Source organism: Magnolia sinica, chromosome 2, assembly GCF_029962835.1.
Source record: "Magnolia sinica isolate HGM2019 chromosome 2, MsV1, whole genome shotgun sequence".
Taxonomy (NCBI): Eukaryota; Viridiplantae; Streptophyta; class Magnoliopsida; order Magnoliales; family Magnoliaceae; genus Magnolia; species Magnolia sinica.
In genome coordinates this window covers 45,459,608-45,473,919 of record NC_080574.1, presented here as the reverse complement: position 1 = coordinate 45,473,919, position 14,312 = coordinate 45,459,608, and positions in this window count along the sequence as shown.

Genomic DNA, 14,312 nt, shown 5'->3' with positions numbered 1-14,312 from the left:
GCGATCAGTGATCCCATCGGGTTCCCCATCCCCGACTTCAAGCACATGGGGAGTGCCGAGAGAAAGGGATCGCTCGCGGTCACTACGGGGAGGCGCGTCACCTCAGCGTAGGCCGACAGCTCGGACACAGTGTCCTATTCCACCATGCCCGGCTCACGAGACGGTGGATTGATTTCGATATAGTTATCGATGGGTTACAACGGTTTTAGGGTGTTTCAGGTTCCATACATATGTAAGCAAACAAGGTTAACAAACAAGGTTGGTCAGCCAGTAGACTAGACCGCACGAGTCCGGGTAAGTACTTGGCGGAACGGTATCGGGTGCAAGCGACCCATGTAGCCTAACTACTGTCGTCCACACGCACTCACCCAAATCCATGGGTTTAGCCTCGAGACAGTCCTACCAACGGGACCGCCTTCGCTCTCCTCGTGTTCCTGACCAACCCAAGGGTAGGGTGGTAACTCATAACCTGCCAATTATCAATGAATCATCAAGCATACACAACATCATGTTCTCATACTTCTCAACATACAATTCAGATTCTCTTAGCAAACAAAGCTAGCAATATCATGAACAAGGTGTGTGTGTGTGTGTGTTGTGTGGGTTGGTGAGGAAGTTAAGCACTTCCTACATCCCTTAGAACCAAAATGCACAAGAATTAAAGAATCTTACATGCTATAAGACACATCATATGAGAGATCAAGTAAGACAATAACATGTAGTTATCCATTGTAGCTGAATCATGTGAGAAGCACAAACAATATCACATGAGAACCAACCAAGCAAACAATCCCATATAATCCTCAAGCAAACATCCAAATCCTAGGGTTACTTTAGATTCTTCAAATATAGCATCCAAGCAATCAAAATTATTAGACTCGTAATAGAATTGGTGCAAGGCCACCTAAGGATAATAGTCCGCACCTCCAGATTGTTGAAGGCTTAGAAGACGACCTAGGAAGATGGATTTTTGGGGTTGAATGGCCGGAATCCCTAAAGTAAGCATTTGTATGTTAGAATCCATGCCAATCTCTTCTCAATCATGGATTTCAAGAAAAATGGGTGACAGGTTTTACCTAGACGACCAACAGATGATTCTTGTGGTTGTAGTGTAGGGATTTCCTTAGAGAAGGAGTAAAGAGTTACAAGGTTGAGCTTCCTTGGGCCCCACCATCAACAACACCCTCCTTCACTCTCTTCTTCCTCTCTCTTTCTCCTCCTTCTCTTCTCCCCTTTCTCTCTTCTCTCTCTTCTAGAGCAAAATCGTATGGGGAGAGGGGGTGCCCAAATGAGGCCCTTTTATAATGTCAGATTTGGTGGAAATGGCCCCAAGTGTTAGGTTTTTACTATACTAGACCTATGGGAAGGTCTTTCTAAGCTCTAAGGCCCACTATGGGGTATACATATTGATATACACCATAGGATAGATAGCCCTAATGATGATCTACGTATGAACATGATCGGCCCGCCATTTGGATGCGTCGATCGACAGATATGATTAGAAGTCTGTTCAACGGTCACCGATAGTCGATCGGGGCCACGGCTATACGGATATGAGCAGAGAAATATCCTTACTCCACGTGTGAAGTTTAGTCACAAACCAATAGTCTGAAATCCTCAACTTTGCATAAGAGTGGATGACTCAATTCACTTAAGTTTCAGCTCATTTCTTTAGGGTATTTGCGCTTCTCATGGACTCGTCCTTCGGCTCAAGTTGAGCGGTTCTGAACACTACCCAGGTCCGATTCCCGTGATGGACATCGAGCCCAGTAAGATGAACATTACTCTATAATTTTGGAACTAATGGTCCACTAATGAGCGGTCTAGAGCTTGTTCGAAAAATCGGGGCGTTTCTGGAATGAATTAGGTGTTGAGATTTCTCGTGGGCAATGATTAGGGTTTGGATTAACTATATTTATAGGGTGTTCTATTTATAACTAGTAAAAGTGGAGATTTGGTCATGATCACTCTAAACCGTCGGTTTTAGGCTAAAAGAGTAATGGGGTTCATTTGGTCGATTAGCCAAGATCCGGGCCTTATCTGACTCGGCTTCGGTTAGATCTTTAATTTAGTTATGCTTGTCTTGATTAGTTAGCGATGGATCGGTTAGATTTGGGTCCTATGTGAGTAAATCACAGGGCTACACCTGATGTTCAAGTGATCGGGCGGATTCGTTGGCTTCCTACGACTGATTGATCGGACTTGTGCGGTTCTTTACTGGTACCATCACTATATAAACTAACATTGAGTGCTAATGGTCATTAAGTGATATTATAAGTTAATTAATAAAAAAATTCAAGGATTTTTGGAAATCCAAAACAGTGAAAATCCAGGATGTTTCATATATATATATATATATATATATATATATATATATATATATATATACACATATATATATATATAAATTCCTACCCTACCTATCCCTCCCTTTCTTATATTTTCTTTTCCTTACCCAACTCGCCAGGCCTGAGCTCCTCTCTCTCTCTCTCTCTCTCTCTCTCTCTCTCTCTCTCTCTCTCTCCACTAGGCCACTCGCTGAAGCTCAATTCAGCATCTGCCGAGCTCGTCTCAGTAGTACGAACCACACTCGGCCACTTGTCCGAGCTCTCTCTCTCTCTCAACAACTAGGTACCTCTATCTAAATCTATTCTTTGATTCTTTTTTATTTTTAGAAAACTCTAAATCCCAAAATTAAGATTTGAGATTTTGAATCTTTGATTTGGAGGTCAGGTTGGAGCTGGATTGGGGTTGGGTTAGGTTAGGATCAGGCTTGCCTTGACTCAAGGTAAGCTCACATCGACTTGATCCACTAACTCACCTTGAGCTTGCCTCGAAAGGTTTGACCATCAAGCCAAGCTCCAATGGTAAGCTCGAGCTCGAGGAGAGCACGGACAAGTCAAGCCAAGCCTAGCCCACCTCGACTCGACTTAACGTAATGTACAACCCTACCAATGTGCAACTTAGATTGTCGAAAGATGATTTCAATTGGTTATTTAGTTGGATGGTTTAAAAGAGATGTGATTCAAAATTAACAGTTAGATCTCATTTAAAACAAAATTCAAGTGTCTAACAATATTCTTTGAGGTGTAGTTATATGATTAATCTCCCAAATGAATGGTCGGATTGTGACCTATCATGTGAAGGCGTACGGTGTACAGTATGTATGCAATCACTAAATCCTCTTTAGATTTTAAAAATTGTAGATTCTATGAGATTCTTCCCAAAGGATTTAGGACCTCTAAAATTATGTCCAGATATGACCCAATGTGAAAAGTAATTGGTAGATTCGTTAGGGGTCAATTATGGATCGCAAGGATTATCTTTGTCTAGTTTTCAAGTAGGTCATCTAGCGAATATGATGAAAATTTTGACAGACAATTGACCTTATGAATTAGATGTCGAGATTGATAATGTGCAATTCAACTAGGTTAAATAAATATTAGTTAAATTTTTCATCATGATTGGACTCCCACAAATAGGTTTTTTGAAGAATGAAGTCAGGTAGTAACATACACACCATAAAAACTTTAGATAATCAATGATGTATTTGTATCCATTGAAACTGAACTTTAATGGTGTAAAATAATCCTTAATGTATTAGGATCAGGATGAAATATTCAGAGTTATCGATTGAAAATGGACTAAATTGTGTTGTCTATTTAATGATGATGTGATTGTCTAAATTAAAAGTAGACAATTGTGCAGCTTAATCTATCCATAAAGAGTCTTCTCAATGGTTGGATTGATGAATGATCAAGCATACAAGTAGATATGAAGGTTGATGACTGAATGACCTAGAATTAGTGGAGTTGGAGAATTTACACACATCGGTTATGGGTAAGGATTGAGGGATTGATTCATCTTCGTGGTTGGATCATTTTGAAGGGTTTAAGCATGTTATCACATGGTTCAAAGGGTTGATATAAATCGTGAGTTCAATTGTCCTTAATTATGTAAGTTTATAGTGAGGATTATGCGTCAAACAAAGGCGGATTGATTTCGAACGTTATGGGTTCACTATGAGTTGGTGTCACTCAAGATTGTACAATTTAGAATTGGCTAATTTCATGCTCAAGTGGTTAATCTATTTGGGTAGACTTTTAGTGTAATTGTAAGGTACTAATCAGGATATTTTAGTACATGGTTCGTGGGGTCATATCAGGTAAGTTTAGTGTGTGATTATCGGTTAGATTTAGACTAGATTATAGATGAACAATTAGTCTTGTGAGTGTAAGGGCGTGTTTGGATTTGCGTATAGGGTTGTATTGCATTGTTTTACTGTGCGTCTTATGTACTCCCAGCATTGTAGGCTGTATCGACGAGTCTTTTCATTGTTAAGCAGAATGGTTGGTACGAAGTGGGTTTGAAAATGTAAGCAGTGGATATACCTAATTCACTGTTTGAATTAGGATTGGACTGAGGGTGCCGCTAGTGCATACCACATACAATACTTGCTACGGACCACCGATGGAATGGCAAGTAAAACAAACCAACACCCAATGGCTGGGATTCTATGTTATGTGGGCCCCACCACGATTATTCATATACCTCTCATGAGTTTGTATCTAGACTTAAAATCATCTTAAAAAATGGATGAACGGAATGGATGCGGCACATATATCATGGTCTAGCCCATAGCACTCACATATCCAATTTTAAAATAATAAATATCTAGTTTCAAATAACAGAAACACAGCTAATGTATGTCCAACGAATAAAAAAAATACTGTAACACCACTGAATATGGGAAAAATAAACCAAAACGAGCTCTGAAATAACAGTCAATAATATACGATTAATACAAATAAAGTAGAGATTTGTCCATTTACCGGGAAAAAAGAAATTCACAATATACTAAAAAGTTTTTTCTAGAAAAAAAAAGGTAGAAAACGCATGACCTTGAAACATCTGAAACATCAGTCAATTTAGGGGTAGCTATATCGTCCGCACCCCACCCAATGATCCCATAACATCAGAAACTTGAAACAAACCATGCAACCACTGCATATATAAGTACCACCCCAATCAAATTTTTGAAGATGACAATCAAATTCCCTTCCTCTGTACCATATCGATTCATGTCCGAGCTCGATACACTGGATCTCTACACTCCATTTTGAATTTTGTCATTGCTAGCCGATGGATGAAACACAGCAACATCACTTTCAAGTCTTCTAGACTGTCTTTCTGTCATGTTTGCTGACGCCCCGTAGGGTTTACCACAGGTGTCGCCCGATCAACTTTGCTATAGATTGGCCTACATCGATGTAACCACATGAATTATGTAAGTATGATACAATGGACTAATCTGATAATACCCAAAAATAGGTAAACATGTTTTTGAATATTGCATTCCAATTGTAGGTTCATACCTTGAATCTGGTCCATTCAGTAGTAGCCTCACCGTACGTTCTGAACTATCTGTGTCCGCACCCACTGAATCCATCAACCTGTTCTCGAGCAAGCTCCCAGTTGTCATAGATTCCTGGCACTCTACCCACATACACGACATAGTATTTACCCATTTCTACCTACAAATAAACATATTGTCATATTTGAAGTGAATCAAGTCTTCAGTCAGTATGCTCGGCCTTATATATATAACTAAGAACAGAGAACAGCACATGAGAAGCTTATGATGGAAAATATGGACGAATAAATCGCTTTCTCACCTAAAACACTAAATGATTTATTCAATTCGTAGTTGAATTGAGTAGAAATATATAAACCCTATTTACATGAAAGCAGTATCATACAATTTCAACTATCATTATATGAAGTCCCTGTATACATAAAAGCAGGATCATACACATTCAATATTCATTATATTCAGTCAATAATCATCACATATTTACAAGATTATATATAAATAGCAGTTTAATGAGATGACAGTATAACGAAATAGCAACAACAAATCCATCAAAAACATGAATACCAGAGTAACCAAACCATGCAGACAGTACAGCGAGTCCCTACATTAACCAATCAATCAACATTGGCCAATTTTCCAAAAGAAGTAAGCTGAAATACATTTTCAGCTATCCACATCAAACTGTGGATGGTCCAACCATCAGCAATGTCATTATCCAAAATTATCATATATCAATATGTTCTGTTATCCGTCAGCACCCATGCAAACCAAAATCATCAACCATCTAAACCCATCATACCATAACAGTTATACAAAACATAAACCAATAAAAAAAAAGGTGTTCAATTTCATCAAGTTCCCATAAGCTATGTATCAAAGGAAGATATTTTTTAAATAGGGCCACTGCGTTTGAGGAATTTCTGCACCCACTCCTTCCTCCTCTCATGGCCCATCTTCATAAAAAATTCAGCACAAACAAGATCCCCCTACATAACCGGGCAGCATGAAGTTGGTCTTCGGGACTAAGTCCGTCAACTTCTTCAAGTATGCTCAACATTTTCTAGACTCAGGTCATTGTTTTACCCTGAGACATAATGATAGTCAAGGATTTGACAGCATCAGCCACTTCACCCATCTTGTCACCAATGACACCACTGGACAACCTGGTAGCAGTTGATTGAGTATTTTTTGACCCCTTAAAGGTCTCGACAGAAACTGTGGAAACTCTGTTTAACTGATGTGATCCATTATTGATGGGATGGGCTGAACCACTATCGTGGTCCTCACCCGAGTCAGATGAAAGGTAAACTGTCTTAGATCCATATTCATCTGATTCCGAGTCAAAATTGAACTCATTTCTTGATCGTCGTCGACCAGAAAGTGGTGACGAGTAAGCTACGCTCGTGAATGACCCATAAGCACAGTCGTTGCCGAACATGAATGCCAGATCACTGTATCTGTCAATATATTTCCCACGCACTCTTTCTGCGAATGGGTGAGACTGTAAAAAGGATAATAGAATCTCGTTGGCACATTTTCATCAATATACTGAATTAAAACTGCATAATTTGAGCTGTGATTATTGCTTACGGCAATGTACCCATCCCACACTTCATCTGTCGTCGTCATCATTTTGTTTTCACTGTCTCATCCAAACCCGAAAGCATTTAGTATGTCTAGCACAGCCAGTAAAATCTTTTTAGGGTATGTAAGCAGTTTGAAATGTGTTTGTTCTCTAGATTAATACCACATATATCAAATATTTCAGTTATTGTGGCCTTATATGCCTCTGGTTTGAATCTCATATCACTTTTCCTGCCAAGATTCATTTATTCGACTAGTGCATTATCCATAGGGTCTATTCATTGAACCCGACCTGATTTCTTACTACCTATAGGTTTTCTATTGTTGCTCAGTGTCAGATTTCTCCTACTCGGGCTACCAATTAGCTTACTCAGTGATGCTTGGGTTTTTTTGGGGGAGCTTGTCTCACGTCTAGGGGAACCCGTTTCAATCTAACACATTTTTTCCTTATATGAACTCCGTAAGAAATTCATCTTACCTACGCATTAGTAACAATTAATGGGAATAGGAATACATAAAACTATGAAACATTGCAAGTTTACTTAGCAGCAACAAAGTATAGATTATGACATCCTAAGACAGTATGAGAGTATTATTATATGGCAAGTAGTAAGCAGTTATATGATACTAAAATTCATGCATGATCCGAAACTACTTTAACCAAAAAATCATCACAAATCCCATTAACCGAACACTGTTATAAAAAAAAAAATTGTTGTTACACAAACAACATTATACATAAAGAAAAACTTAGCAAAGTCAATGTTACTACCGAGTCCAAGGGAGACTGTAATTTCACATCCTATCTGTAATCTCATCCCTCTTTTTCACCCACTCTTCTCTTGCTTTATCTGCCACGCGAGATAAAACACGATCTTCTTCGACCACACTTACATCCATAGGAGATGGCAAGATTTTCTCAGCATTGTCTACACTATTCTCAATTGTTTCTGTAAATCCATCTTGAGCACAAACACGGATGAAGTTGTGTAGAACACAGCAAGCTATAACAATCTTAACTCGAGTTATAAACTTGAACTGTGGTGCTACACGTAGAATAGGAGAACAGCCTTTCAAGAGTCTAAAACAACGTTCTATAACATTTTGCAGCTGTGCATGATGATAATTGAAGAATTCTTTCTTATTAGCAAGCCTTCATCCTATACGAAACTCATTCAAATGATTTCTAACACCTTGATAAGGTGTTATAAACCCAGGAGAATGTGCATAACCCGCATCAATGACATAGTATTTTTCTACATAAACCAACGTATGGATATTAAGAACATTACATTTGACCTTTTACTACTTTTTTGATGGAATAACATCAATGTTTATTTACCATGAAGAACAAGGAAACAATCTAGTCGATGGGTTAACGCATTATGCAAAACAAGAGCATCAGAGGCCGAACCATCCCAACTCATAAGCACGTATACAAATTTCATATCAAAAGTACAAGCTACCATTACATTCTGAGATAAAAAAACCTTTTCGATTTCGAAAGGTGGCACTTGCTTCCTTGGAAAAATATGCTGGTATATGTGTCCCATCAAGTGCCCCAATACAATCCTATAAAAAGGTTGTTATGACTTTTAAGTTGTTAATTACAAATTAGCACATAGTTCATTTCATAAAAATCTGTATATCAAAATATTTTACCTGAAAGTATGGCGACCACATAGGATTATCGGATATCTCTTTCAGAGTATGTAAACCTAAAAACTTCACATATTTCGGATAAAGTCTAATTACAACATCAAGAACTCTTTAGAAATGACAACTAACGGTTTCACCAGACTTAGAAAAGTGATGTCCAATAACACGATTTCGTACATAGTGGCCGATTGTATGCAGGAACAATACTACTTGTTCCTTCAAACTGCACCTCCTTAAATTAGAAAGTAAATTTCTATCTCTAAGTAGAGAACATAATTCGAAGAACTTATCTCGACTCATTCTTAACTGTACTAAACAGTCAACGTCGCTCTTGTTAATGATGTCATTTATGAATCTACTTCTCTCAATATGACCACCTCTAGGCGTAGCCTTTATACAATAACGCCGATAATATTCAACAGCTCCCATAACACACGTAGACACTAAAATCGTGGTTAATACAGCAGTTATTTCATTTTCATTCCATTCACTACTGGAAGACTGATCTCGGCTAGACTCACCACTATGAGACCCCATTAGACAAACGAGGGAGTGACCTGTTATTCTTCTCAATTATTTTCTATTTCTTAGTGCAAATGACACTAGAGGACTGTATATACAGCAACGAATTCAAGTAGACATTAATTGATTTCAAATCACAGCAAATGAATGATTATCAAGATTGGCATACGCAAAATATATCTAATACAAGGTATATTACAGTCAGGTAGACTCAGAAAAATTGCACATATGCAAATATCGATGTCTACACTAGTGGTCGACAATTAGACCTCAGAATATACTTATGTCAATAAGAAAATTAAAAATAGAATCGAAATGATAATGGAGCATCTTCATATTACAGTTTGCAAGACAAGAGACCTGGTCTGCTAGTCTCTCAGACATCGTTCATAACTAAATAATATTCACAGCACCATAGAATACGATCAATAGAATCAAGGGTTTCAACATGCATCATATATTTCTTATCTTACTCGAATGATGCATTCAAGACATTGTAATATTGACAAATGAGTATTACCTTCAATAATCAATAAGCCACTCGATGAAACAAAACTCTTAAAAAGATTTATAGAACAGATGTTTTTTGGGTGGAAGAAGATGGTTGATAATAGCTTCTTATATAGCACCTTTGTTCTTTGTTACTTTTAAAAAAACTGATTAGTATGAGGATCTGCATGTATGTAAATATCGCTGTCTGAACTAGTGGTCGACAGTCAGACCTCAGAATATACTTATGCCAACAAGAAAATTGAAAATAGAATCGAAATGATAATGGAGCACCTTCATATTACAGTTTGCAAGACAAGAGACATGGTCTACTAGTCTCTCAGACATCGTTCATAACCAAATAATATATATTCACAGTACCATAGAATACAATCAATAGAAACAAGGGTTTCAACATGCATCATTTATTTCTTATCTTACTTGGATAATGCATTTAAGACATTGTAATATTGACAAATGAGTATTACCTTCAACAATCAACAAGCCACTTGATGAAACAAAACCCTTAAAAAGATTTACAGAATAGATGTTTTTTGGGTAGAAGAAGATGGTTGATAATAGCTTCTTATATAGCTCCTCTGTTCTTTTTTACTTTTGAAAGGACTGATTAGTATGAGGATCTGCACATATGCAAATATCGTTGTCTGTACCAATGGTCAACAGTCAGACCTCAGAATATACTTACATCAACAAAAAAATTGAAAATAGAATCGAAACGATAATGGAGCATCTTCATTTACAATTTGCAAGACAAGAGATCTAGTTTGCTAGTCTCTCAGACATCGTTCATAATCAAATAATATTCACAGCAACATAGAATACAATCAATAGAAACAATGGTTTCAACATGCATCCTATATTTCTTATCTTACTCAGATGATGCATTCAAGACATTGTAATATTGACAAATGAGTATTACCTTCAACAATCAAAAAGCCACCAGATGAAACAAAACATTAAAAAAGATTTACAGAACAGAGGTTTTTTAGGTGGAAGAAGATGGTTGATAGTAGTTTCTTATATAGCGATATCCAAAATCTACTTTGCATTGGTAGATGGAGTTAATAAATCCAACATTGTATGACATGTAGTGGTCATGTCCCACATGTCGTGAGGTGAATCCATCAAACAGATTCACTTCTGATATGCATTCACCTCATGTAGACTCTATACAGTCAAGAAAAATTAAATCAGGTGTATTGCAGGATACACCTTCTTCGTAGGGTATAGGAGAGAACAGTCTACCCAGATACTCATCTCCTCCTATAAAAGAGGGTACATGGATAGGCATAATATTCACCACTGAAAGGATGCATATGCTCCACATATATCATGGTCACCCTTTGTTCCTTGTCATGGAAAGAAAATCAACATACCTGGTTTCACTTCTGATGTTAGCGTAATCTGTATTAGGCGAAAGAAAAAGGAGAATTTTTGTCAGGATCAACCTACGATGGAGTCTTCCCATCTTCTTTGTAGGGGAAGTCGATGATGTAGGGTTGGAGATATAGCCGTAAGGACACAGTATCCTCTCGCACAGGGCTGGAGATGAACGGAGAAGAAGACTGAGTGCGCAGGAAGGTGCGATGGACCAGCGAAACACGAAGAGGCAAGCCTCTTTTCTTATAACAACTCGTCCAACTAGTACAGTGTCCTGGGGCGTCCACATAGAATTTTTTGCAGGACCGATCATTTAAACTATGCGCGGTGAGGTACCACAAGCAAATCAACCTAAGATTAGCCTATTAGAATAAACCGGTCGGGTCCTGACAGGGTCGATGCGGGCCATCAAGCTAGATGACTCGTTTGCACTTAGCAACAGCCCGTATGGGCTACACCGTGACACAGGAAGGTCAGAAAATTCTAAAAATGAAGGGAACCATAAATCTCACTGGGCTTGTGGACCATCGTAGAACACGGACCCAGTGGACACCCAGAAGTGGGATATGGCACTGACCAAATGCGCCCCACCAATGTCAGGACCGGAATCTGGCGCTTGCAATGAAACCGATGTACCAGGCTATCCAACTGTCGGATCTCTTCTACATTTGCGGTGGAGGTCTAATGAATTTTTCTACACCCGTCCACAAACTCTGGGACCCGATCATGGAACGGTGACCGTCAATCACAAATCAGACCCGTACGACTAAACCCCAGATCCGATCACCCCCAAATTTTGCATGGCCCTTCATCGGGCCATGAAGCAACTATCCCATGAATTTCATACCCAGAGGGCCACCAGAACCATTCCAATCACCAGAATGGACCCCTTAGGGCCGTTTAAAGATCAGAACCGTTGACTCAAACCCCACAACCGTTCATCCGTTTGCTCCCAAATTTTACACGGGCCCTAATCGGGATATAGGGCACCTACTCACCAAATTTGGTGGCCAAAGGAGTGTTAGGGCCACACCAACTCTAAAAATGAGTTCTAGTGGGCTATTTTGGGAATTTGAGGAAACTTAAGGCCAAAGGGCCCAAGTCTAGGGAATAAACCCTAGCTCTCATAACTCTCCCTCATTTTGCCATAACCACCAAGAGAGAAAGAGAGTGAGGGAGTTAAGAGGAGATGATAGTGTGAGGGGAGGAGATTCAAGGTGGACCCTAGATCGAGGTGGGGACTAAGGAAGTCGATCTTGTATTTCCTTATTCTTGTTCCAAAGGGAACACCCAGCACTACAACCCCAAGAATCGTCTGTTGATCGTCTAGGTAAGATCCTTCATCCCTTTTGCTTGAAACCGTTGTGAAGAGGAGGGATTTACATGAGATTCTAACATAAAATGTATGCTTTAGGGATCCCGGCAATTCGATCCCAAAATCCACGCTCCTAGGTCGTTCCCAAGCCTTCAACGAATCTGAAGGTGCGGACTATTATCCTTAGGTGGCCTAGCACCAATTATAGTAGGAGTTTAATGATTTTGTTTGTTTGGAATGTTGTATTAAAGAATCTAGAGGAAACCTAGGAATGACATGTTATTAGAATTGTATGGATTTGTATGCTTGGTGCTCATTTGATGATTGATATTGCCCCTCACATGATTTGGTATATGGATGATTTCATGCTCATGTTTGGTTGATTTTCCTCATATGTGTTTGCTTCCTAGTGTGTAGGATCCATTGCTCATGTGTATTTGATCCCTTGAGGCGTAGGAAGTGCTTAACTTCCTCCCTAATCCACACTACTCACTTGCACCTTAATCATGATATTGTAGCTTGCTCGATAGGAGTATTTGAATCATATGTTGCGATATATGTGAACATGATACTGTTATGCTTGTTGATAACCTTGATGTTGGTATATAATGATCCGTTCTCAAACCCTTGGGTTGGTTAGGAAATACAAGGAGAGACAGTAGCCCTATTAGTAGGGCTACCCTAAGGCTAAACCCGTGGATTTGGGCGAGTGCGCATGGGCAGCAGTAGTTCGACTACATAGGCCTCCTGCGCTCGATGTCGTCTGTCACGTGCTCGCCTGACTCGTGCGGTCTAGCCTACTCACTAGCCAATCGTGATTGTTAACCATGTTTGCTCACTTATGTATGGAACCTGATCCACCCTACAACCGTTGTAGCCCATCAATAACCCACTTGACACTGGTCCACAATCTTGTGAGCCGGGCATGGTGGAATGGGAAACTATGTCCGAGCTGTCGGCCTACGCTGGAGTACCGCGCCTCCCCGTAGTGACCGGGAGTGATCCCTTTCTCTCAACACTCCTCATGTGCTTGAAGTCGAGGATGAGGAACCCGACGGGATCATGGAGCGCAGGGTCTCGGCCTCACGCATTGGGGGGTCTTGGCCTCGCAACCAAATTAGAGCATTGATACGTGGGGTGTACCAGATTCTCCAATCTGCTGGATGAACAGACCTAACTAATAACTCGGCTAACACGATCACATTGCATCGTTGGCGACTCGGCAGTCGAGGTCGCACTGAGGGAGTGTTGTCATTTGCGATCGTTAGATGGAGTTGCTCGAGGGAGCGTTGTGGCGAGGGCATGCATCATATCATCTTGCAAGCATGCACATTAATAAGACTAGTTAGGTGTTTATGATTGACTGTCTTTCATTAAGATCATATTATAATTGATGCCTGTGATAACTTGAGACTAATAGCACCCACTGAGTTGATCATTCACTCACACTCTGGGATGGTGTTTTAAAACACCAACCAGACCCATTCATAAATGCAGGTGACTCGGAGCTAGAGGAGCCTGGCGAGGCGAGCTTAGACGAGGAGGACGAGCTATCTTACTTCCAGTTGATGGAGGGTTCTCCGCCAGCTTGATTTGCATGATTGGATCACTGAGCGGGGGGCTCAGTTCTATTCTTTTGAACTTGCTATTCTTTTAAAATTTTGTTGGGTAGCGTCATATGCGCCCCTTTTTTTTCACTTTTGGACATGTATATGGACGTATGTTTGTTTTTTTTTTTTTTGCTCATTTCAGTAGACTGGTGTGGTTATGTTTCATGTTCCGGAAACTTTCAGGCTGTGCAACTAAACCTGATTAAAGGTATTAATAAAATCAGTTAAAAGTGACCCTCGGGAACTCGGGAGTCGAGCGTATGCGTGACCCCCGATTTTCAAGGTGTTACATTTCTTGGTCCAGAGGTAGTGCAGTGCAATGAGGGCACTGCACTGCCCGATGCGTATTCAATGTACC